The sequence below is a fragment of the Thalassophryne amazonica genome, chromosome 9 (genome assembly GCF_902500255.1).
Source record: "Thalassophryne amazonica chromosome 9, fThaAma1.1, whole genome shotgun sequence".
NCBI classification, from domain to species: domain Eukaryota; kingdom Metazoa; phylum Chordata; class Actinopteri; order Batrachoidiformes; family Batrachoididae; genus Thalassophryne; species Thalassophryne amazonica.
In genome coordinates, this window is record NC_047111.1 from 68064847 (window position 1) to 68092549 (window position 27703).

The 27703-nt window shown below is 40.2% G+C and overlaps 1 long non-coding RNA gene across 1 annotated transcript; it reads left to right on the plus strand.

Moving 5' to 3' along the window:
* Positions 1 to 1024: 1024 nt before the first annotated feature.
* LOC117517314 lies at positions 1025 to 27635 on the plus strand. Its single transcript, XR_004562701.1, has 3 exons — positions 1025 to 1228; positions 11440 to 11550; positions 27598 to 27635. It is a non-coding gene; the product is annotated as an uncharacterized LOC117517314 (long non-coding RNA).
* The last annotated feature ends 68 nt before the right edge of the window (positions 27636 to 27703 follow it).

Here is a 27703-nt window from a genome sequence, read left to right on the forward strand (position 1 = left end):
TGTCACTCATTCTTCATCATCTCACTCCATAAAACCCAGACGTCATCTCCACCTCATCGCCGAGATATCATACTTCATTGGAGGTAATATCCTCAGGCCGTTTTGTGTTACAACATTGTTTGTATATTGTAAGTGTTTGCAGGAGTACCGGTACCGTTGTCAGTGGAAGCTGAGAGAGCGCTAGAAGGCACTCTTTTCCCCTGAGGAATCTACAGTACTCTGCAAGTTATAGAGTGAGAGGTGGAGGTGGCATTCCCACCGTTATTGTTACTGGGTGTGCACACACCTACACTTGACTGTCTTTGTTCTCTCCAGCAGTACCAGATCCGACAGTCGGGGACGGTGATCACCTGGGAATTCGGGACTTGGCGGCTCCAGTATTCACCAGGTTCGGTGGTGGCGGAAATCGTGTGGTTCCGGCTCTTCTCAGGACAGACGTCTTCTATCCTCGAGCCTGCCCACACGTCACCTTTGTGATTTGACTGTAATTATATTCTGAGATTGTCTGTATTTCATTGTGTACATTTCACAACATTAAATTGTTACTTTTTGGCTCATCCATTGACCGTTCATTTGCGCCCCCTGTTGTGGGTCCGTGTCACTACACTTTCACAACATTCATGACAGAACTACGGGTATAAGCAATATTTTAATGTTCTGGAAAGCGATTGATGCTTTATAATATGATGCTTGGAAATTAGGATTTATTTGTTCAGCTAAACTTTGAACATTCCAAAACAACAACAAAAATTCCACTTATCTGTGAAATATCTGTTTTGATGTTGATGGAAATGCTAATGCGAGTGCACAAAGCAAAACAAAGATTACACAAAATTCTAAAATACCCAAATTTGTTGACAAAGATGTTGTCACAGGCAGGAACGTGAGTCACCTTCCGAGCAACCTGGTGGATTTCACATATTTCACAGGTTTTTGAGTTGGGGGCTTTCTAAAATAAGAGTTTTATTTTGGTAACAGTTTGAGTGTGTCGTCACTTCCGTGTCGCCGCTGGCTGGGTTAAAAGTGGGTTATTATTGCCGAGACAAACGAGCTTTGTTAGTCGTATGTATTTCTTGTAGTGTCTGAACGTTGTAAGTGTAGTTGAGTAGTTATTTCCTCCCCCCATTTTGGTGAGAAAAAACACGTCGTTTTTCTTTAAGTGGGATGCTGTGTCGTTAGCCTGTACTTAGCTTGTAGCTGTTTTCACGTCGGGATCAAAATCACTCCGGTAAGAGAAAATCATCTTGTCATCATTTTCTTCCTTCGTCTTTTCATCAGACATGTCTCCACCACTCAGGTTTGCACACTGAGACACAGGACTGGTCAAAGATTTGATCCAAATAAGTGTCTTCTTCTGAACAGCTGCTTAGTTTCGCTCACGGGCCCCGTGTAGAAAGCTAAATCTCGTTTCTCGTGTGAGAAAGCCTCTCTAGTGTTTATAGCTTTGGGTTTAGATCCGCTGGAGACCTGTAACCTGAGAGAAAACCATTACAGCTGTGTTCCTGCACCTGTTGGGGCTCTCAGCCATGTGCCGCGATAAGACCAGTGTTTTCAGCTTTTTTTTGTTGTTGTTCTTGTCTTTGTTATAATTAACCAGGTTTTTATATGCCTAACCTTTTTGATGACTTATACGCTATACGTTTCATTTTTAATTCATCTGGGGCCTCATGTACAAAGTCTTGCGTGGATTTCTTACTGAAACATGGCGTATTCCAAAGCCCAAATGTGTGTGCGTATGCATGGATCCAAGCACGTTCTGTTTGTACTAGGAACAATTGAATAGGACTCCGGTTTCTATTTTTTGGGTTTTCTTCTCTCAGATGGGGCCATGATTAAGAGGGACAGCCGGGGGCATTTGTATTGTGCCGCTACTGGTGAAATTCTTGTGGACAGGTGCCATAAGTGAAAGCGTTTGCCAACAGTGTTTTCATTAATAAAGAACAAAAGTTGAATGTTTGAAGACTATCAGATACCGTCTTAGTTCCAACCATTAACAATGCCAACTGGTGATTTGGCAGTGTTATTCCCGTAACCCGTCCGGGAAGACTGGTGGAGACAGAAGGGCACCACCAAGAGTGGAGCCTGCGGCTTAATCTGACTCAACACGGGAAACCTCGCCCGGACACGCAAAGTATTGACAGATACAAGAAACAACAACAAAAATAATAACAAATACATAGTTGACTGTACACATGCTCAAATGTGCCTGTGCTGGTTTTCAATCGGAACGATTATGCAAATAAACTATTCACTCATTGCGCATGTGCCAGAGAGGGGGTATGAAATGTGGGGGGACACTGGGTGAGTTCTGGGGAGGTTATGGCTAGCGTAGGGGATGAGAGACAGTTAGATTACAGCCCTCCAGGTTTAGGAGAAGGGGGTTGGGATTAGAATAGTAAAATTAAAAAAAAAGCGTCACAGAAATTTATCCATTCATGTCATTTCATTCATTCATCACTATAATCATTTTACATGAACAAAATGGAACAGAAAGAAGATAAATCTCTTATTCTCTGCTATTTACGTGGTCTATTGGATAATAAACCGACCCTTTTATTTTTTTTTTTAACTATATGATTTGAATGACGTGCGATTACACCAATCATGCTTGAACCCTTGTGCGCATGCGTGAGTTTTTTCATGCGTCGGTGACGTAATTTCCCTGTGTGCAGGCCTTGAGTGAGGTGGTCCCGCCCTCTCGGCTGAATTCCTTTGTTTCACACGCTGCTCGAGACGGCGCGCGTTGCTTTATCAAAATTTTTTCTGGACCTGTGAGGAATATCCGAGTGGACACTATTCGAGAAATTAAGATGGTTTTCGGTGAAAAGCTTAACGGCTGATGAGAGATTATGGGGTGTTTCTGTCGGTGTAAGGACTTCCCACGGTGCGGGACGTCCTGCAGCGCTTCCAGGCGCCGTCGTCGGCCTGTTTCGACCTGAAAACATCCTAATTTAAGGCTTAATTCACCCAGGATGTCGTGAGAGAACAGAGAAGATTCAGAAGAGGCCGGCATGAAGACTTTATGCGAACATTCCACTATTTAAGGACATTTTTTAATGAAAGACGTGCGCGCAAATTTGCCGAGTCGTTTCCGTGACGATTCGGCAAATCTGTGTGCACTGCGACAGGAAAAACACCTCCGTGTTGAAAACCATTTGTAAAATTCAGGTGGCTTTTGATGGCTTTCGACAAGTGAGTAACTGAGAAATTGTTTAACAGCTTGGGCATGTTCCAACTTGCCCGTTAAGGTTTCCAACGGAGGTGTTTTTCCTGTCGCGACCCCCCCGCGGTCGGGTCCGGCCCGACATGCTACTCTGCCCGCACGTTCTTTCATTACAAAATGTCCGTTAACAATGGAATGTCCGAATAAACTCCTCATGCCGACTTCTTCTGAAAGTTCTCTGTTCTCTGACGACTTCCTGGATCAACAGAGCCTGAAATGTGGAAGTTTTCAACTTGAAACAGTGAGACGCTGCTGCCTTGAAGCGCAGATCGCCATCAGGCGCCGTGGGCTGTCCTTACGGCGACTCTACCAGACCAAAATCTCTCATCAGCCGTTAAATTTTTACCGAAAACCAGCTGAATTTATCGAATGGCGTCCACTCAGTTGTGCCTTACAGTTTTGAAAAAAATTTTGATCAAACAAAGCAGCAGTCTCTGAGCCATTCCTAAACAATGAAAAAACGACGAGAGGGTGGGCCACTCCTCACTCAAAGACTGCCCACAGGCGAATGACGTAACCGACAGGTGTGAAAAAACTCTCGCATGCCCACGAGGGTTCAAGCATGTCTGATGTAATCACACGTGATTCAAATCCATATGGTTTTTGAAATAAATAATAAGGTCGGATACTTTTCTAATAGACCTCGTATATTTAAAAAAAAAAGAAATCCATTTGTCCAAATCCAAATGTCTCTCATCTCATGACGGGAGCATGAAAAAAAAAAAATTGTGCTACTTTGCAAGACTGTTGTCTGGAAACAGAAGTATTGTTCACATTTCTAAACTCTGTGTATTTAACAAAAATTAAACCCAAACCCTTATTCCAATCCTAACCCAAAATAGCTTAAGATAAACTAGGCTATGTGAGGTTGCTAGTAAGGATGGGAATGGTTAGGTATCTCATAGGGCTGCTCGATTATGGAAAAATCAGTATCACGATTATTTAGGTAAATACTGAAATCGCAATTATTCAAAGGATTATTTTGTTTTTAGTTACACAATGCATTATTCAGCATTTCTCTCAATCTAAAAAAAAAATTTTAGACGTGTCACAGGACTGCACATTTATGGAGCAGTTTTCTGAAGAAAAAATCCTTGGAAAGGTTTTTTGCTGTTTGTTTACCTCAGAATTTCTGATTACTGTTAAAAAAAGTTTAGAACACGTTTTAAAATAGCTAAATAAATCAATAATGGTTCTTTAGAAACCCTTTCATCTGTAAATTAAAACCACCTGTTATTTCAGATTAGATAATTTCTTGTTTAACATAAGGAACCTGGGACATTTATTTTTAGACAAAACATGGAAATTTGTACTTTTTTTTTTTTTTAAGTCTGGTAGATTTATATCTAATTTCAACCAGAAAAACACACACTGTACATGAATACAAATCTTTATTATAAAGACAACAGGAAATAATTTAACAATGACTGCAGTGTGATTGTAAAGTAGGATTTCTATGACATAAACCTCATGAATCATGATGAATTTTTTAATGATCATTTCAACTTGTAAGTTTGACAAATATGTAATTGCCTTTAATGTTGTTATCAGGACAGAGTCATTTCTAAAATATGAATTTGAGCACAATAAGCGGAGAGCTTCTACCTGTGCAAATGTCTTTGGACTTTGATTCGTGGACATTTTTAATAATCCGTTCATTTATTGTTAAAATATAAAATGAAACAGCTTTTTTTAAAAATAATAAAATAGTTGCTGTTGAAAGAGCCTTTATTTAGAAGCAGGTGATGTTCTGCTGGATTCTCGGGACCAGATGAAGGTCTCTTCTGCAGCTTTGAACTCTGGTGGTTTTGTTGAAAGACACTTTTGTCCCATTTTGAAGAGCAGAGATGTTTTCTTTCGACTGGACTTCGTGGTGTTCAGCTCATCAATGGAAGTTTGGTTGTCTGCACAGCAAATGTTCCTGATTAGGACAAATAAAAATATTTCTTTAAATATAAGGAAACACTAAACAGTTTATATATAAAAAAGGAAAAAAAACGGGGAAAAACGATGGAAAAAACCCCTGAAAAAATAAGTTATTTAAAGCTAAGCTTTTGTGGTGTCTGAAAAAAGCTGTAGCTTTATTTGGTAAAAATAAAAAAGATTTAACCATTTACAAATTAAAGCGTTCACACAGATCAACTGTGCTAAAAGGCTAAGCTAATGTTAGCCGATCATTAACCTTCAGAGCAGTTCAGTAACGTCATGTTTATTTTTACATTATTCTTACCTCGATAAAGCTGCAGAACTAAACTCTGTTGGGCAAACTGGGACTTCGCATATATCCAAAAAGTGGGATATTTCGGACTGAGTAGGTTTGCTCCATCCCCCCTGGCTGCCTGCCTCGCTCTGCACAGGAATGATGCCTGAAGGCCGGCTTCTCTGTGCGGGTTGGCCCGCTGTCGCGGTTCGATCAATATCCCACCAAGTCATCAGTCCTCCTTTGGTCGGCGTCACTCCGAAAAGTAGCTGAAAAAAGCTTCTCCAGCAGGGTGATGGGAGAATTGTTCTACTTGCTGTTTTTTAAAACTTTTTTTGTGGTTTCAAGCGACGCAAATTCAGAAGGCGATTGATGAACTTTTTTCAGGTTGTGGAAACATCCAGAGTGTGACATAGCCGCAATCTCTGCCCCATTGCCGCATCCGAAGCGACGCGTCTGATGTCAAGCGTCTTGGGACACATTGACAGATTGGCCTGATGAAAGGCCCTTAAATCGTTTCACTCGATTATACGAGTTTGGAGATCGTTTGATACAAATATCGATATCGCAATCGAAATTTGGTTAATTGAACAGCCCTAGTATCTCATGATCTGATTTATGTTTAGAGGGATGCAATTCTACTATGAACCAATTATCGATGCATCTTTTTTCATCACTGTGTGACTATGAATGAATGAATTTTTTTGGCGTATACACACGCACAGTTGTATGCAAAAGTTTGGGCACCCCTGATAATTTGCATGATTTTCCTTTATTAATCAGTGGTTGTCTGGATCAGAAATTTCAGTTAAATTTATCTTATAGTAGACAGTGTTGGGGAAAGTAACTTTGGAAAGTTACTTCATTAGTTAATCTATACAGTTATATTTTACAGTTCTTACATTTACTTCATTAGCAGCTGCGGACACCTTGTTGGCAGCTGCTGAATGTAATTAATAAAGTTACTCATAATCTAATTTGGTTATTTTAAGATTTAGTACTCAGAAAGTAACTATTAGTTACCTTGCTGATTAGTTACTTTTCTGATTGCTCATTCTTACGAGTAACAAAGTTAGATTACTCGTTACCTTATTAGTTACATTACTTATTAGTTGCAAGTTTTCTGCAGATTCTAATAAAGTAATTGCATAAAGCTGCTAATGAGTAACTGCATAAAGCACCTGTATAAAGTAACTAAAAAGTAACTTGTCAAAGTTACTTTCCACAACACTGATAGTAGATGAACACACTGATAATTGAGAAGGGAAATTAAGTTTCTTGTATTTACAGAATAGTGCAGCAGATAACAGAATATTTACAGAGGAATCCTTCAATCTGGAAAGAAGCACCAAAGTTGGCACAAATACTCCTTAGACATTACTCTTTTGAAAAAAACTGAGTAGCCACTTGAATTTTCAGTAGGCAGCCAGGTAGGGGTCAATTGAAGAATTACACAGCGGTCAAAATTTAAAAATGTTTCAATCATATTGAAAGCTATACCACATTATTTGTCTGATCACAACGATACCAAAAAGGTGTAGTTTGGACTATCTATGACTGAATGGTATGGGGTAAAAACAGTAAGAATGGTAACAAAGGTCAGCATTAGTTTGTACAGGGTCAGATGTTATATGTCATATGTCACATGTCATAGAATCCAATGGACGTCGACATTGCTCTACCTTTACCTTGCAGACCAAGCATTCAACACAGTCAAACTATTTCATTTATTAATCCTATTAGTTCAACCAATAATTTGCACCACTTTTTACCAAAATTGGAGCAACTTTAACTTCTAACCCCTGTACAAACTGAAATTGACCTTTGTCACCATTCTTGTTGTTTTTACCCCATAATTCCATAACATTCAGTCATAGATAGTCCAAACTTACCTTTTGGTATTGTTGTGATCAGACAAATAATGTGGTATAGCTTTCAATATGATTGGAGCATTTTTAAATTTTGACCCATGTGTAATTTTTCAATTGACCCCTACCTGGCCGCCTACTGAAAATTCAAGTGGCTACTCAGTTTTTTCAAAGAGTAATGTCTGAGGAGTATTTGTGCCAACTTTGGTGCTTCTTTCCAGAAATGAACAATTGTTACAGTTATCTGCTCCACTAAAGTGTGCAATAATTATTTCAACAAAATTGGGCAGGAGCATAAATTTTGGCGCCCTTGTCATTTATTGATTTGAATACATTTAGCACTAATTATTGGAACACAAATTGGTTTGGTAAGCTCATTGATCTTGACCTTCTTACACAGTGAATCCAATCATGAGAGAGGGTATTTAAGGTGGCCATTTGCAAATGTTCCCCTCTTTGCACCTCTTCTAATGAGTGGCAACAAGGGAGCCTTTAAACAACTCTCAAATGACCTGAAAACAAAGATTGTTCAACATCATGGTTTAGGGGAAGGATACAAAAAGCTATCTCAGAGATTTCAGCTGTCAGATTCCACTGTGAGGAACATATTGAGGAAATGAAAGACCGCAGGCACAATACCTAGTTAAGGCCCCAAAGTGGCAGGCCAAGAAAAATCTCAGATAAGCTGAAGCGAAGGATGGTGAACAGTCATAGTCAACCCACAGACCTGCTGCAAAGACCTACAACATCATCTTGGTTCAGATTGTGTCTCTGTGCATCCTTCCACTATACAGCGCACTTTGCACAGAGATGTTGTATGAAGCTGTAATACAGAGGAAGCCTTTTCTGCGTACACGCCACAGAGTCGCTTGAGGTATGCTAAAGCACATTTGGATAAGCCAGCTTCATTTGGAATAGGTGCCGTGGACTGATGAAACTAAAATTGAGTTATTTAGACATAACCAGGGGCGGTATGCATGGTGAAAAAGAACACAGCATTCCAAGAAAACACTTGCTACTTACAGTAAAATTTGGATGTGGTTCCATCATGCTGTGGGGCTGTGTGGCCAGTGCAGGTACTGGGAATCTTGTTAAAGTTGAGGGTCACATGGATTCCAATCAATATCAGCATATTCTTGAGAACAATATTCATTAATCAGTGACAAAGTTGAAGTTGCGCCGGTGCTGGATCTTTCAACAAGACAATGACTCGTAACACTGCTCAAAATCTACTAAAGCATTCATGCAGAGGAACAATGTTCTGGAATGGCCATCTCAGTCCCCAGACCTGAATATTATTGAAAATCTGTGGTGTGATTGTAAGCAGGCTGTCCATGCTCAGAAACCAACAAACCTGACTGAACTGGAGACGTTTTGTAAAGAATGATCCAAAATACCTTCAACCAGAATCCATACTTTCATTGGAAGTTATAGGAAGGGTTTAGAGGCTGTTATTTCTGCTTTTCAAACCAAAGTGTTTGTAATGAGCCATAATCAATTAATTTCCAATACTTTGTTTAACAGCTCAGCCATATCACCTGTGGCTTTCATTCACTGATACTAAATTCTAAAACACAGGGGCCTGTTGCCCCCCCCCATACCACCTGCTAAATCTGCCACTTAAACATTTTAGTCCAAAACCTCTGATATGTGCGGTAAACTATTTATGGATGACTGGATTAACTGTTGCTGGAAGAGAAGCACAATGTCTCAGTGAATGACAAAATCATGTCATTCCTGTGGAAATTACGTGGCTGCGTTTAAAATGAGAAAAACCTCTTAGGCAGGACAGAGCCAATGGAAACAAGCAGTATTGGTATCTCCCTTCAACATAATCTTAGCCAGAACATGATCTAAATGTCATAAAGTTACAGTGAAATACAGTAAATCCTTCAAAATGGTGAACACTTTTCTCCAATTTTTTTTTAAACGCAGAGAAAAAATGTTTTGCAGGTCATTGATTACTTGCATGAAGGTTTGCTTTTTTTGCTGTACAGTGTACACAAGGCAGCAAAATGAACTATAAATAATGCAAATTTTAATTCCAAAAGGTTTGGTGCATTATTTAAAGAAATTTAATGGTTATGTTTTGACAGCACTTACAATTATTAAAACAGAATACAGTGTCTTGGTGGCACTAAAACATTATCGCACGTTCATTTAAAATTTCTCATGGAGTTAATGTAAATATGTCAGCGTCAATCAGAGTGCAGTGAAGGATTTGTTTCACACAGTTAGTCGCTCTAAATATGGTTTGGTCAGTTTTGAGAAAAATGTCACGAATTAAATACTTTGGCTGTTATGATGTAACAACTGGTATATTAAACAGTTGCATGGTAACAACTGGTATATTTAAAAATTGCATGTTAACAATAGCAAATTGTAAAAAATGATAATCTAGTAATTACACTATGTAACAAATTTTTATTTTTGTTTTGTTCCTGGGTACACAGTGTGTTTTCCTAACCTGTTATCTTAAATAAATAGAAAATAGCTGTTATTCCACAGAAACTTTGTTTCTGTGATCAGGACAATATTTAGAAATTTGTCTGTTTTCAAGAATATTCTCGATTTGCCTTCACTGCTACTGAGTAGTCTTCTAGAATATTCTTTAACTGATAGAACTGTCCAGAATTTTCTAGAAGTTTCCAGAATTATCTAGAAATTTCAAGAAACTTTTAGAACTTTCTAGAACGTTAAAAAAAATCAAATCAAAGTTTGTGCTGAATGTAGTAATTTTTCCATATACTTTAGACATAAGCAGTTGAAATATAACACTTAGAAGCCAGGAACAAAAATTGTTACATAGTGTTATCATTCATAGTTTAATTCATTTGTAAATTAAATAACCAACTTTGACTGGTTCCAGCTTCTCAGACTTTTCAGCTTTGTCATTGTCTCCTGACTGAATTAGGCAGTCGTTTTGGACAGCATATGGTAATTTGGTGATACCATCTTGGACTCTTGGTTACTTTAAAATAAAATCCAGACTAATTGCGTAATCATTACATATTATACTGTAGAGTGTTTGAATGCAACCAGCTGTTTTTTTGTTTTGTTTTGTTTTGTTTTTTGCAGTGCTGCAGTTGTTAGTGGTTTAAACTGTTGTAGTAATGGCAGTTTAAAAAATTTAATTAGGTGTAGCCATAGTTTGTAGTAAAATTCTATTTAGTTGATATTTCTCTGGGATTAATATTGTTTTACAGTGTTGAATGGGTACTTAATAGTTTGCTTTACAATGAAAACATGTTTTCCAATTAAATCTGTATAGACTAATGCAATCCCTTCCATTATTTACTTATTTTTTTATTTTTATCTTGGAATCTGCTTCCAGGCTGTTCCTACTCCTTTGGAGCTCTTAACTCCATGAGAGGAACAGCAGAAATCAGACCCACAACTACATAATGAATGCAGATTCTTTGTGTCTTATTTTAGGTGGCAATAGCTCGGCACGCTAAAGTTTATACAGTTGTCATGTTTAAATGTTTACGAACACACTCTGCTCTGCAGTTCAGAAACCCTGCTAAACCTGTACACGTCTGTTCTTTCAGTATTGTTTCACACAATACTGACACAAGTCACAAATACATCTGGCCTACACACACAGGAATTACCACTACAGTGTGGTGTTGTTTTGAAGTGAACATTGTAATTTACAATTCATTGGCACAAACACATCGCCACCTCTCACCATTGCTGTTAATATCCATTAATATCTAATTAATTATAGTTAGTCATCCTGATTTATCTGGTGCGCCTGGACAATTTCATTTGAAATTTACAGGGGCAGCACTCCGTCTCAAGACATTTAGCGTTTTACAATAAATTTGTTTGTATTGCACATCGAGCCAGGCACACCCCAAAGATTTCCTTTTTAATGAGGGATATGTATTTGTGATGTGGCCACAGCTGATGGTGGGGCAACACCTTTATCAGCATTTCTGCAATACAAAGCAGTGTATTGTTTTAAAATGAAATCTGGGCTGGGTTGCCCTTGTATTTGCACATTTTGTCTGCACTCTTGTCAAAGCATCATTCAGCACATCATCATCACCACAGCTTTGTCTGTCTCTCTGTCATTACTTTGTGCCTCTTGATTTCCATTGTTTGTTGCATCAATATATTTTCTCCCCCTCCCCCTTTCACAGACGTAGTGCATTATGACAGACAGCATTATGAGCAAAGCTGCAACAATGGAGATTCCTATCAACAGTAATGGTGACACAGGGACTTCACCAGAGGATGATGGCCTGGAACAGGTGAGTGCAAAGTAACTCCTCTGCAAACCACTTGGGTTTATCCACTTGTGCTTTGGGCTGACATGATAAATATATGTAGTTATTTCTATAAATTCATTTTACACTCTTTTATGCAACTGATAATGCAGATACACCATGCCAGTGAGTGATGAACTTTGAATTCTTAAGAATAATTTCCTTTGGGATAAATAACGTTGAGCTTCTCTTAATATTCATGCATTGGAAATGGAATTTGGGAAAAAAATATTAAAATATCTGAAATATACAAAATATATCGGGGCTTGACATTGCCATTTACCCGCTGAGTAAATTCAGTGATTTGTTCTGCTGATGGGGCTACTATGGCCCAGTACAACTTAAAATGATGGCCCACTCGGGCCACTACAAATACTTGCAAAATTCTATTTATTTTACCCCCCCCCTCGGCAAAGTCGAATTTCTTCACATCTCCATGTCATCAAACTTCAGTGAATCCGCCTTATTTGTTTTTGTCTCGCACCATGCTCCTGCAAAGTCTTGCGCATGCTCTGCTGAGGAAACAAAATTTCAGGTCAAAGGAGTGTATTGAACGGGTTATTCAAGAGAATATAGTTCGGTGTAATTTTCCCCACTTTTTCTTCTCCCCTCCCTCATCTCCACAATTCCTTATTCCTTCCTTAGCATATGTCAGAATCCATTAATCCCATGACCCAGTCCCGGATAAGCGGTTGAAGATGAGTGCGTGAGAATCCATTAATGCTCCAGAACCAACACTTGGTGGCAGTAATGTTGGTGTTGGTTTGTTAACCACCAATATACTTGAAAGAACCATTACCAGTTTTCAGCAATCTTTATGAGGATCTTTGACTTCTCGGCGTGGGAAGCAAACAAAGATGCAAACAGAACAGGAGGCTTTGAAAGAATTAAATTATATGTTTAAATTGCAACCACCCAAACCTGTACAACATCTAGGAAAACAAATGCTGAAGGAATTGGTCATCAGAGGAAGCTAGATGAGGAAGAATTAAGGAGAGAGGACAGGTTCTACAAGGAAAAAAAAAAGAAAGAGATGCTTTGTTCCCACATGGCCACAGATGCAAGGTCAGTTCCACCTTAAAAATCCATGAAAATTTGGAACAGAAATAACAGGTTAAATAGTAAGAATTTAACACTTTAATGTTATTCTGCACAAGTGTTATTGATATGCTCAGCAATGAATAACATGTAAATAAGTAACACAAAAAGTTATGTACAAAGTAAGTTCAAACATAAGCATTTTCAAACAAAAACTGAAATGAACAAAAGTTGTGAACTAATGACAATTTTGTGCAGTCTTAGTATTCATTAATTTCAGCCTTATAATGCACCAGAATGCACGAAATTCCATCACAATTTAAAATTTCGGCAGCTGCACCCATACGCCTGGGATAGTATTTTGGTGGGGCCAGTAACTTCTCATAGCTACTGGCCCTGTAAAGTGTATACTTAGTCTAGTATTATATTAATAGTGCTTAGTTCAGTAGCTAAAACAACTAAGGCAGTATGTATTTTTCTTCAATTGTCCATTTCATCAGAGGCATTAATAGGGCAAGGGAATTGTTATAACAATTTTAGACATGCTGATCATGAGTCACTGTAGTTTAAAAATAGATCTGATATCAAGAGTAACTGCTCATTGTTTTAAATATATTAATATTTATGTGTAAGAACTGCATAAGCTGTAATTAATTACTTCAAACAAAGCAATATATGCACTCCTCACTGATACAATATATACACTGGCAAGTGAACAGGTGACTCCAATTTCTTTATGTGCAGCAGCTGATTACATCATCCGCTACATTTAAAAGTATTAGAATGTTGTTATTATTATTATTATCTGCAAAAATGTCTTTAAAATGGCTACAAAAGTGGATCTTTAAGGGGTTGAGGGGGAGACTTTCCCACCCCTCACCCCTGTTGGTCTGCACCTGCACCTGAGGCCTGCAGACTGCGTGTGCAGCTCAAGAGAAAGAGGGTTCGCTGACTGTTCTCATCAGACTTGGCACTTTCAAACAGCGAGATAGATGCTGATGAACTTAAATAGACTTATTGCATATTTAAGGCAAAGCAGTGTCTTCATGCATTAAAAAAATAAAAACAGATGCCACTGTATGTTGATCCCCTGGAGCAAAAGGAAACCTTTTTTTTTTTTTTTTTCTTTTTACAAATCAACTGACTAAATGCCTTTATCGGGCTGATTCTTGTTGAATTTGATCAAAGTTGTCTTTTATTCATCAACAGGGTGCACAGCAGATTTATCAATGCAGATTTTGCACAAGAGGCTGTTTTTCACAGGCTGCGTGCATGATATGCCCTTCCAATGACCATGATTTTATCAGAAATACATCAAAATAAGCACAGGTATTACTTTAAAAACAAGTCACCATGACACAAAAGTCACACTTATGTCAACTTTGCAAATAATTTGCAGTTCACCTGCCCGCCTGTCAGTGGGAGGTGGTCCATTAGACTTGTTTGTTTTGGGCAAGGTTATAGGGGATCTTTGATGTACAATCACATTATTATTATTATTATTATTATTATTATTTTATTTATTTATTTTTTTTTGCTTGTCCCAGAGGATCAGACAACTGTTCAGTCATTAATGTCGAGGGCTGAGTTAGGATTTAAGTTTGGGTTTTGTGTGCTTGAGTTTGCCTAAATACATTTGAGGAAAGAGATCCTGCTGGGAATCAGGTGCTTGGTTCCAGCTGTCTCCGTGGGACCCACCGCTTCTGTTCACAGCTCATACTGTGTCTTGTTGGTTGCACAAACTTCTCTTGCACATTTGGTTAGTCCGAATGTTAGGAAGATAATGGAAATGCTATTTTAGTGAGAACTGATAAGTGTTTTAAAGGTCAGGCACTGTTCTCCATCACATAGGTTAAAAAGCAGCTTTTTGCATTTAGGCTGTAAGAGTGTCTTGTTTGGCTCCGTTAATAAATGTAAAATGTTGAATACATTAGCTGGAACTGGTTGTGCTTTTTCTGTATCCCAGGGCACACCCTGTTGGACAAACACTACTCAGGTAATGACTTCATATCCTGGAAGAAGCCATGGCTTTTCTCTGCTTTATTTGCTAACCAAACTTGGCCCTCTTTTCAAGTCGTAAAAGTAAAGGCTCTCCCTCTACAACCCAGTTGAAGCAAATGTCAGCCCGTTGGTGTTTTTCGAATCACCTTAATGGCAGTTTTGTGTGCTTGATGCTGTGTTGTCATTGCAGCCCTCCAATTAATCAGAAACAGGCTGTTTTTATCCTTATGGGGCATCACATGGCTATCAATCATGTTCACACATGGATGCAAAACTGCCATCTTATGTGCATTCTAAACTTTTCTTATATTGGCGCACAATTTCTCGGATAGTCGCACGACTGAAAAGCCACCGAAAGCCGTCTGAATCTTCCGAATGGTGGAAGAGCTGGGCATGTCACATGTCCTGTGAGGCTTCAACATGGTGGCGCTTTTGCTCCGCCATCAGCTTCGTGCCAAAGCCATCGGCATGAATTTCGCTGCAACTCTTTTCATGGCAAAATCTTCTGTCACAGTGGAATGTGCTGAAAAAGTGCTGATGTCCACCTCTTCCACAGTTTCTCGGATAGTCACACGACGGTCCCGCATCACCACAGAGTTCACTTTGGAAATGATCTGGTCATTTCAGCATGTTGATGGCCGCCCATAGCGCGGCTCGCTCTCCACCGTTTTGCGGTCGTCTTTAAACCGGTTGTACCGCTACTTAATCTGTGTGATGCCCATAGGATCGTCACCGAAGCCGTCTGAATAATCCGAATGGTTTCCACCTGGCTGTTGCTCAGTTTCTGGCAAAATTTGATGCAGTCGCGCTGCTCCAGTTGTTCCGCCATTTCCTTGCAAAGAAAAAAGAACGAGAGACTCCACCCATCCTCACACAAAAGCAAATGACGCAATCGATAGGCGTGAAAAAACTCGCGCATGCGCACAAAGGTTCAAGGTTGGCTCGTGTAAGCACACATGATTCAAATCCATCAGGTTTTTGAAAAAAATAAAAAGGTCGGATACTTTTCTAACAGACCTCGTACGTGTGCTTTCCGATGTTGTAACATTGTGCTTGTCAGATCTCCATTGGTGACAGTGCTGCTTTGGCTGATAGTAAGACTTGACTGTCAGAAAATTCCTGGCAGAAGTGCAGTAGCTCAAAGAAGCAAAGTGCAGTAGCTCAAAGAACCATATCGCAGCAGTGATTAGACCCTACAGATTGGAGCCGTATCTTTCGGACGAACATTCAAACCAGGAGTATTCTGGCAGTGAAAATAATGCCGACGGTGTTTATGGCGGGGCCGAAGCAGAGGCAAGAGACGTGCCAATTCCGATGGATTTCGAAAGCCCGCAGAATATGGAATGGTAAGGGAGGCTTTGATTTTTGTTGCTGCTGTTTATAACACTCTAATTACTCATGTTTACATGCCGCCGCCATGTTGCCGCTGCCGTGGTTTTCATGCCGCTGCCGTGTTTACATGCCGCCGCCGTGTTTACTGCTGCAAGATTATTGTGAACATATTATTTGGGGTTGACATTTTATGTGTTCCTGTGAGCAGTGAGAACATGGAGACGGTAGAGGAAAGTGTCTGCTGTCTGGAGCAAATGTGGGTGTGCGAGCGGCAGCCGGACATTTCGTGCATCACACAACACCGCAGCTTTCGATCAATCTGCCTGGACTTGAAAAGGCTAAAACCTTTTGCCCTTGTGTTTGTGCAGTATGCTGCTACACACTGGTCAGGCATATCAACAAACAAGTCCCTGAGAGCTGTGTTAATCAAAGTTTCTGCCGCTAAAAAAAAAGTGTAAACAACGGCCGCCAGGCGCACAAGCCGATACGGTCTATAGCCTGTGATGTATTTCAGCTTGGTGCTCAGCGGGAAGCTGTTCAGGGGGCGTGCACATTTTTCAGTGGTGGGACGTTCAAATGTTATATATAACGGGAGAACTGCGTCCATTTTCCCAAAACGCTTAGGTTGACCGAATTATATAACCTTTGTTACATGTAATAAGACTATGTTGTCTTTAAGTGTCATATCCACTTTAAGCCATACAGGCTTTCTCATTGCCAGGCAGCGTTTTGGAGTGAAAATGCATGATTTTGGGGGGTTTCAACTTCAGGGGTATGTATAGGGGTTAGACTGGATTATTTGGTAAATGATTTGCATTTTCTTGTTCATAATAACCGTCCATCCCCATATTTTTAAGGGGGTAATACCACCGCCTACTTTAAGAGTCTAATGGTATGATATAAAAGTTGTGGGCGATTCTTTGTGCTAATGGATGTCCTAACTGTATTACTGTGTTCAATCAATCAGTCAACTTTTTTCTTATATAGCGCCAAATCACAACAAACAGTTGCCCCAAGGCGCTCCATATTGTAAGGCAAAGCCATACAATAATTATGAAAAACCCCAACGGTCAAAACGACCCCCTATGAGCAAGCACTTGGCCACAGTGGGAAGGAAAAACTCCCTTTTAACAGGAAGAAACCTCCAGCAGAACCAGGCTCAGGGAGGGGCAGTCTTCTGCTGAGACTGGTTGGGGCTGAGGGAAAGAACCAGGAAAAAGACATGCCGAGAAGGGGGGCAGAGATCGATCACTAATGATTAAATGCAGAGTGATGCATACGGAGCAAAAAGAGAAAGAAACAGTGCATCATGGGAACCCCCCCACAATCTACGTCTAAAGCAACATAACCAAGGGATGGTCCAGGGTCACCCGATCCAGCCCTAACTATAAGCCTTAGCGAAAAGGAAAGTTTTAAGCCTAATCTTAAAAGTAGAGAGGGTATCTGTCTCCCTGATCTGAATTGGGAGCTGGTTCCACAGGAGAGGAGCCTGAAAGCTGAAGGCTCTGCCTCCCATTCTACTCTTACAAACCCTAGGAACTACAAGTAAGCCCGCAGTCTGAGAGCGAAGCGCTCTAATGGGGTAATATGGTACTACGAGGTCCCTAAGATAAGATGGGACCTGATTATTCAAAACCTTATAAGTAAGAAGAAGAATTTTAAATTCTATTCTAGAATTAACAGGAAGCCAATGAAGAGAGGCCAAACACGGGTGAGATATGCTGTCTCCTGCTAGTCCCCGTCAGTACTCTAGCTGCAGCATTCTGAACCAACTGAAGGCTTTTTAGGGAACTTTTAGGACAACCTGATAATAATGAATACAATAGTCCAGCCTAGAGGAAATAAATGCATGAATTAGTTTTTTCAGCATCACTCTGAGACAAGACCTTTCTGATTTTAGAGATATTGCGTAAATGCAAAAAGGCAGTCCTACATATTTGTTTTAATATGCGCTTTGAATGACATATCCTGATCAAAAATGACTCCAAGATTTCTCACAGTATTACTAGAGATCAGGGAAATGCCATCCAGAGTAACGATCTGGTTAGACACCATGCTTCTAAGATTTGTGGGGCCAAGTACAATAACTTCAGTTTTATCTGAGTTTAAAAGCAGGGAAATTAGAGGTCATCCATGTCTTTATGTCTGTAAGACAATCCTGCAGTTTAGCTAATTGGTGTGTATCCTCTGGCTTCATGGATAGATAAAGCTGGGTATCATCTGCATAACAATGAAAATTTAAGCAATACCGTCTAATAATACTGCCTAAGGGAAGCATGTATAAAGTGAATAAAATTGGTCCTAGCACAGAACCTTGTGGACTCCATAATTAACTTTAGTCTGTGAAGAAGATTCCCCATTTACATGAACAAACTGTAATCTATTAGACAAATATGATTCAAACCACCGCAGCGCAGTGCCTTTAATACCTATGACATGCTCTAATCTCTGTAATAAAATTTTATGGTCAATGGTATCAAAAGCAGCACTGAGGTCCAACAGAACAAGCACAGAGATAAGTCCACTGTCCGAAGCCATAAGAAGATCATTTGTAACCTTCACTAATGCTGTTCTGTACTATGATGAATTCTAAAACCTGACTGAAACTCTTCTAAATAGACCATTCCTCTGCAGGTGATCAGTTAGCTGTTTTACAACTACCCTCTCAAGAATCTTGAGAGAAAAGGAAGGTTGGAGATTGCCTATAATTAGCTAAGATAGCTGGGTCAAGTGATGGCTTTTTTTAAGTAATGGTTTAATTACTGCTACCTTAAAGGCCTGTGGTACATAACCAACTAACAAGATAGATTGATCATATTTAAGATCGAAGCATTAAATAATGGTAGGACTTCCTTGAGCAGCCTGGCAGGAATGGGGTCTAATAAACATGTTGATGGTTTGGATGAAGTAACTAATGAAAATAACTCAGACAGAACAATCGGAGAGAAAGAGTCTAACCAAATACCGGCATCACTGAAAGCAGCCAAAGATAACGAATATCTTTGGGATGGTATGAGTAATTTTTTCTCTCAATAGTTAAATTTTGTTAGCAAAGAAAGTCATGAAGTCATTACTAGTTAAGTTAATGGAATACTCAGCTCAATAGAGCTCTGACTCTTTGTCAGCCTGGCTACAGTGCTGAAAAGAAACCTGGGGTTGTTCTTATTTTCTTCAATTAGTGATGAGTAGAAAGATGTCCTAGCTTTACGGAGGGCTTTTTTATAGAGCAACAAACTCTTTTTCCAGGCTAAGTGAAGATCTTCTAAATTAGTGAGACGCCATTTCCTCTCCAAACTTACGGGTTATCTGCTTTAAGCTACGAGTTTGTGAGTTATACCACGGAGTCAGACACTTCTGATTTAAAGCTCTCTTTTTCAGAGGAGCTACAGCATCCAAAGTTGTCTTCAATGAGGATGTAAACTATTGACGAGATACTCTAACTCCCTTACAGAGTTTAGGTAGCTACTCTGCTCTGTGTTGGTATATGACATTAGAGAACATAAAGAAGGAATCATATCCTTAACACCTAGTTACAGCGCTTTCTGAAAGACTTCTAGTGTAATGAAACTTATTCCCCACTGCAGGGTAGTCCATCAGGGTAAATGTAAATGTTATTAAAAAAATGATCAGACAGAAGGGAGTTTTCAGGGAATCTGTTAAGTCTTCTATTTCCATACCATAAGTCAGAACAAGATCTAAAATATGATTAAAGTGGTGGGTGGACTCATTACTTTTGAGCAAAGCCGATAGAGTCTAATAATAGATTAAATGCAGTGTTGAGGCTGTCATTCTCAGCATCTGTGTGGATGTTAAAATCGCCCACTATAATTATCTTATCTGAGCTAAGCACTAAGTCAGACAAAAGGTCTGAAAATTCACAGAGAAACTCACAGTAACGACCAGGTGGACGATAGATAATAACAAATAAACTGGTTTTTGGGACTTCCAATTTGGCATGGACAAGACTAAGAGACAAGCTTTCAAATGAATTAAAGCTCTGTCTAGGTTTTTGATTAATTAATAAGCTGGAATGGAAGATTGCTGCTAATCCTCCGCCCCGGCCCGTGCTACGAGCATTCTGACAGTTAGTGTGACTCGGGGGTGTTGACTCATTTAAACTAACATATTCATCCTGCTGTAACCAGGTTTCTGTTAGGCAGAATAAATCAATACATGATCAATTATTATATCATTTACCAACAGGGACTTAGAAGAGAGAGGACCTAATGTTTAATAGACCACATTTAACTGTTTTAGTCTGTGGTGCAATTGAAGGTGCTATATTATTTTTTCTTTTTGAATTTTTATGCTTAATAGATTTTTGCTGGTTATTGGTGGTCTGGGAGCAGGCACCGTCTCTACGGGATGGGGGTAATGAGGGATGGCAGGGGGAGAGAAGCTGCAGAGAGGTGTATAAGACCACAGCTCTGCCTCCTGGTCCCAACGCTAGACAGTCACAGTTTGGAGGATCCAAAAAAATTGGCCAGATTTCTAGAAATGAGAGCTGCTCCCTCTAAAGTGGGATGGATGCCGTCTCTCCTAACAAGACCAGGTTTTCCCCAGAGCTTTGCCAATTATCAATGAAGCCCACCTCATTTTTGGACACCACTCAGACAGCCAGCAATTCAAGGAGAACATGCGGCTAAACATGTCACTCCCGGTCTGATTGGGGAGGGGCCCAGAGAAAACAACAGAGTCCGACATTGTTTTTGCAATGTTACACACCGATTTAATGTTAATTTTAGTGACCTCCGATTGGCGTAACCGAGTGTCATTACTGCCGACGTGAATTGCAATCTTACCAACTTTTACGCTTAGCCTAGCCAGCAATTTCAAATGTCCTTCGATGTCGCCTGCTCTGGCCCCTGAAGACAATTGACAATGGTTGCTGGTGTCGCTAACTTCACATTCTCAAAACAGAGTCGCCAATAACCAGAGTTTGATCCTCGGCGAGTGTATCGTCGAGTGGGGAAAACGGTTAGAGATGTGAACGGGTTGACGGTGTACACGGGGCTCTGTTTAGGGCTACGCTTCCTCCTCACAGTCACCCAGTCAGCCTGCCTTCCCGACTGCATGGGATCTGCCAGGGGGGAACTAACGGCGGCTAAGCTACCTTGGTCGCACCGACTACAGGGGCCTGGCTAGCTGTAGAATTTTCCACGGTGCGGAGCCGAGCCTCCAGTTCGCCCAGCCTGGCCTCCAAAGCTACGAATAAGCTGCACTTATTACAAGTACCGTTACTGCTAAAGGAGGCTGAGGAATAACTAAACATTTCACACCCAGAGCAGAAAAGTACGGGAGAGACAGGAGAAGCCGCCATGCTAAACCGGCTAAGAGCTAGTAGCTGCGCTAAGCTAGCGGATTCCCAAAAACACACAAAGTGAATAATGTGCAAATAATCCAGAGGTGATTCAGCAGAAGGAGTGCCCCAATCAAGGCACCAAACAGGCCATGAAGCAGCACAGGCAACGCACGACAACGGTGCTAAAATAAAAAAATAAATAAATAAATAAATAAACGAAAGCGTTAGCAAGCTAGTTAGCTTGCCAACGCTAATGAAAGTTAGCTGATAAAAGTGCTTTGTCGCGATGTTTCGACCGTTAGAGGTCTTCCTTAGGCGTTGGAGCACAGTAAAAAAAAGTTAAAAAAAGTAAAAAGGTAAAAAAGTAAAACGTCTTGAAAAAGACTGTTAGTTCAAGTCCAAAGCAGCAGGTAGCAGTCTCTGTGTAAACAGTCCCAACAGAGAGCCAAAATTCTGATCACTTGGTATCCTTTGAGAACCATTATTCCAACATCTCATATTTTATTCTAAATTTATTGTAACGCTATGGTGTAATGGACTCACCCATAAAGTTTCAAAGCCACAGTTAGAGCTTCTCTAGTTCCTTCACCTCAGCGAACGTGAATTAACAGTGTATTAAGAGTGGGCAAGCTGGTCTACTCTGTGTCAGCCTGATCCTGTCAGATCTCAGAAGCTAAGCAGTGCAGTACTTGAATGGGAGACCTCTTCAGAATACCAGCGGCTGTGTGTGTTTTCTCCAGGTAAAAACTGGAGTGTGTCAGGAAGGGCATCCGGCATGAAACTTGTGCCAAATACCAGTGCGGATCTGGCTGTATCCGCTGTGGCGACCCCGACCCAAAACAGGAGCAGCTGAAATCACAACACACATTAACTTATTGAGTGCCAGCCATTTTCAAAATTCAGAACATCCCAGTGCCAGGATTTTTTCAGCATTTGAGTGTTTTTGCAAGACCCATAGAAATTGAGTTCTATGTCCATGTCAACAACAAACATACCAAAAGAAACTTCAGACTTTCCATTATCATCAGAAAAAAAAAAGTTTGTTTGTACCTCTTTCCATTCTTTAGTAACTGTCTGCAGAACATGGGTGGGTATCACTAAAAATGCTGATTTCTGACAAAAAAAAACTGTGGGAAAATGAACATGCAGCAGCATTCAAAACAAACCGATGAACATTAGCTCAACTCACCTGTTGCATGTCTTCCTGGGGCATGAGGTGGTTTTGTTGCTGAGGTAGATGGCTGAGGGGAACTAGCTCTGCTGGTAGCAGCAGATGATGGTAACCAGTCGTCCGATGAGTCAGGGTCAGGCTCGCTGGAATCCGAACCGTCAGGGGAGGGACTCCGTCTGTCTCTTCTCTTGGCGGCGCGTCTTTTCCCTCTGGCTCGCGCGTAGTGGTGATTGGGTGCTAGTGGGCGGCGCACTGCCCAAACCTCTGGACATACTCTGCTCCAGAGTTAGCTGTTTCAGGTAGCTCGATGGCCGACCCTTCTTACTGCATCGTCTTGCCATGTTGTCTGAGACGTTTCTCTGTTTATCTTTTCCTTATATAGACAACGCATCTTCTTTGCACACTTTCTCCAGTCACATAGAAACAAATACTGCCCCTCTCTCGGCTATCCATTTACAATGAAATAGTTTTTTGAAACCAGAGATCAAACAAGTAGACTTAATTTCTTCTCTGAGACAAGGTTAGATGATCACATATCCACACTCACACTGCTACCACCCACAGAATGGGTTCCCTTGTGATTACAACTCTAATTTTTTTACACAAGCTAGATCAGCTGATTACCCCCCCCCCCCCAATAAAAAACATAATTGGCTTGATGACACGTGTTTGGCGCGGGCCGTTGCTATAGGAAAAAACGCGTTTAAGAGCCAATGGCATCGAGTGAGTTAAGAGTGGGATCTGTGTCTACACTGGTTTTCTCAGACATTTAACATTTGGCACAAGATGAGGTCCGTCTCATTAATGGAGAAACTCTTAAACTGTGTGTGTGTGTGTGTGTGTGTGTGTGTGTGTGTGTGTGTGTGTGTGTGTGTGTGTGATATATGTATAATATATACACACCACACCTTATGCTATATCAGGCCACCCCTGATATAGCATAAGACAATCAGATGAAGAGTCCTTTCCTTCTTGTTCATCATGCACTGATGAATGCCTCATCAATCTTATCTGTGCCCTTTGTACACTTCCTCTTCTATGGCATTGTTCATTCAGTTACTCAGAACAAGTATGATGGTAATATATTTGACAGAGCATTAACAACATAACTTTTATAAGAAACACTGTACTGTATGCTATGTTTTGAACTAAGTAGGTAATGTAGTAGTGATGTGACGTTTGACCTTGACCCCAGATGACCTAATTTCAAGATTGAGAAACATATCAACGTCTTCAAATTCACCTTTACAGGTGCCATTTTTGTGACCTGGCTGAAGGAACAATACTACAACACAATATTAATACAGTATACTTTTTTATTGAGAAAAAAAAAGGTGGGGAGTGGTAGTGGGCCTTTGTTTGGATTATCTTGCTGCAATTGATTGTTAGACAGCAGTACATGACCTCCCCATGTTGGCCTGTGCATAGTGTTGCTCCTTGTTGATATATGTAAACATAATTATGTTTACACACACACATACATATATATACACAATTCCAATGAAGTTGGGATGTTGTGTAAAATGTAAATAAAAACAGAATACAATGATTTGCAAATCCTCTTCAATCTATATTCAGTTGAATACACCAGAAAGACAAGATATTTAATGTTCAAACTGATAAACTTCGTTTTTTGAAAATATTTGCTCATTTTGAAATGGATGCCTGCAACACTTTTCAAAAAAGCTGGGACAGTGGTATGTTTACCACTGTGTTACATCACCTTTTCTTCTAACAACACTCAATAAGCATTTGGGAACTGAGGACACTAATTGTTGAAGTTTTGTAGGTGGAATTCTTTCCCATTCTTGCTTGATGTACGACTTCAGTTGTTCAACAGTCCGGGGCCTCCGTTGTCGTATTTTGAGCTTCATAATGCACCACATTTTCAGGTCTGGACTGCAGGCAGGCCAATCTAGTACCGCACTCTTTTACTATGAAGCCATGCTGTTGTAACACATGCAGAATGTGGCTTGGCATTGTCTTGCTGAAATAAGCAGGGACGTCCCTCAAAAAGATGTTGCTTGGATGGCAGCATGTGTTGCTCTAAAACCCGGATGTACCTTTCAGCATTAATGGTGCCATCACAGATGTTTAAGTTTTTTTTTTTAAGCCATGGGAACTAACACACCCCCATACTATCAGAGATGCTGGCTTTTGAACTTTACACTGGTAACAATCTGGATGGCCTTTTCTCTCTTTTGTCCGGAGGACACGACATCCATGATTTCCAAAAACAATTTGAAATGTATTCACGGGCAGCCACCTGTTAGTCGTTCTCCCTTTTCAGCACAGGAGTTCTTGGATTATTGGGGAGAAAATAGAAGATATTAGGCTGAGCATGCCTCGGCCCAACCATTAAAACCTGCTATGGAGGTGGGCGCTACCATTGAGGTGTTACCTAGATTGACAGAATTTCATAGTATTTCATTAGGTGTGCTGACGAAACTTGTGGCGTCTACAAAAAGCACAACCTGTTTATTTGATCCCATACCAACAAAATTGTTTAAGGACCTGTGGCCCACTCTTGGGCCGACTGTGCTGGAAATTATGAATCTATCATTAACCTCTGGATCTGTTCCGAAATGTTTTAAATCAGCAGTGATTAAACCATTACTTAAGAAATCTAATCTTGACTCTAGTGTATTGAAAAATTACAGGCCAATATCAAATCTATCATTCTGTTGCGAAATTTTAGAAAGGTGGTTTCACGGCAGCTCATAGACCACCTCACTGAGAATGATCTTTTTGAGTCCCTGCAGTCTGCTTTTAGGAAATATACTCTACAGAGACAGCGTTCACTAAAGTAGTGAATGATCTTCTGCGAGCAATGGACTCGGACACCACTATGGTTTTGGTGTTGTTAGATCTCAGTGCTGCGTTTGATACTGTGGATCATCATATTTTGCTCGATAGGTTGGAGAATTTTTGGGGGGGATTACCGGAAGTGCCCTTGCCTGGTTGACGTCATATCTGTCCAGTCGTTCTCAATGTGTCTTGTATAATGGCACTACCTCTGACCTTGCTGACATGAGATTTGGGGTTCCACAGGGATCTGTTTATACTGCGGAGTTTTGGGATTGCCTTTCATTGTTATGCTGATGATAACTGCGGGAAATCTCACTCCCATAAAATCCCTGGAGGACTGTCTTCTATCAGTGAGAAGTTGGATGTCTAGTAACTTCCTACTTTTAAACTTTGATAAGACTGAAATGATGGTTCTTGGTTCAGCGAGACATTGGCATCAGTTTGACCAGCTGGTGCTCAGCCTGGGTTCATGTGTCATACATCATACGGACAAAATGAGGAACCTTGGGATAATTTTTGATCCCACGTTGTCTTTTGACCTCCACATCAGGGATGTTACTTGGACTGCTTTTTTCCATCTGAGAAATATAGCGAGGATCTGCCCCATCCTGTCCATGGCTGATGCTGAGACCCTGATTCATGCTTTTGTTTCTTCTAGATGAGATTATTGTAATGTTCTATTTTCAGGGTTACCACAGTCCAGCATTAGGGGTCTTCAGCTGGTTCAGAATGCTGCCGCCAGACTTCTGACACGTAGCAGAAGTTCTGAACATATCACACCCATTTTGGCATCTTTGCACTGGCTCCCTGTCTCTGTGAGAGCAGATTTTAAGGTTTTGTTATTGACTTATAAGGTTGTTAATGGACTGGCGCTATCTTATCTGGCTGATCTGGTGGAACTCTACGTGCCGGCCCGGGCTTTGCGGTCACAGGATGCGGGACTTCTGTGTTCCCAGGGTGAAGAAGAATTCAGCAGGTCAAAGAGCCTTTTCGTATCGTGCACCCACCTGTGGAACAGTCTTCCTGCGACCGTGAGGCAGTCTGAGTCCGTGGACATTTTTAAGTCAAGACTCAAAACCTATTTTTAACCTCTTTCTTATGAATAGTTTTTTTTTTATTTGTTTTATTCTTTTACTTCTGTTTTATTTATGTATTTGAATTTTTTTTATTTATTCAATTTTATGTTGACTTGTTTTATATAAGGCACCTTGAGACGGCTTTTGCTGTGATTTGGAGCATAAGCTAATTAAATAAAATAAAATGTGGACTCATCAGACCACAGCACACTTTTCCACTTTGCATCTGTCCATTTCAAATGAGCTCCGGCCCAGAGAAGCCGGCGGCGTTTCTGGATGTTGTTGATGTATAGCTTTTGCTTTGCATGGTAGAGTTTTAACTTGCACTTGTAGATGTAGAGACGAACTATGTTAACTGACAATGGTTTTCTGAAGTGTTCCTGAGCCCACGTGGTAAGATCCTTATACAGTGAGTCGGTTTTTAATGCAGTGCCGCCTGAGGGATCGAAGGTTACGGGCATTCAGTGTTGGTTTTCAGCCTTGCCACTTACGTGTAGAAAGTTCTCCAGATTCTCTGAAGCTTCTGATTATTTTATAGACTGTAGATGATGGAATCCCTAAATTCTTTGCAATTGAACGTTGAGAAACATTGTTTTTAAACTGTTGGACTATTTTTTTCATGCAGTTGTTCACAAAGTGGTGATCCTCGCCCCATCTTTGCTTGTGAATGGCTGAGACTTTTTGGGATTCTCCTTTTATACCCAGTCATGCGTGTCCTCAGTTCCAAAACACTTATTGAGTGTTGTTAAAAGGAACAGCTTTTTCGAAACGTGTTACAGGCATCCATTTCAAAATGAGCAAATATTTGCACAAAAACAAAGTTTACCAGTTTGAACATTAAATATCTTGTCTTTGTGGTGTAGTCAATTGAATATAAGTTGAAGCGGCTTTGCAAATCGTATTGTTTTATTTACGTTTTACCCAATGACCCAACTTCATTTGAGTTTGGGTGTGTATATATAGCAAAATTGTATTATTTCTGAATGACAAACTTGAAACATTTAGGATAGAATTTGCACGATTCTTCGAGTAGTTGAGTACAGGGATATTTGCAGACACTCTTCCTCAGAATGACCAGTAAGTGAAAGCAGTTATACTTGCAAATGTGAACTGTACTGCAATGCTGCATTATCAGTCATCAGTTCTCTTCATACTTGTATTGTCATCTTTGTGCATTTTATTTTTCTGGGATTTATTATTGCATCCTATTTTTATTTATTTTTTATTTTAAAGCTGTGAATTTTTCTTTTGCCTTTTTTCCATTTTTTATGCATTTGTCAATTCCTGTCCTCATCTATGTGCAGGCTGCAAAGGTGCAGTGGAGCTTAAATGAGAAGGTAGGAAGCTCCAGAGGCACCAGGGTGAGCAGGCTTATTTGTGTGTATGTTGGTGTGTAGTAGCGCTCAATGG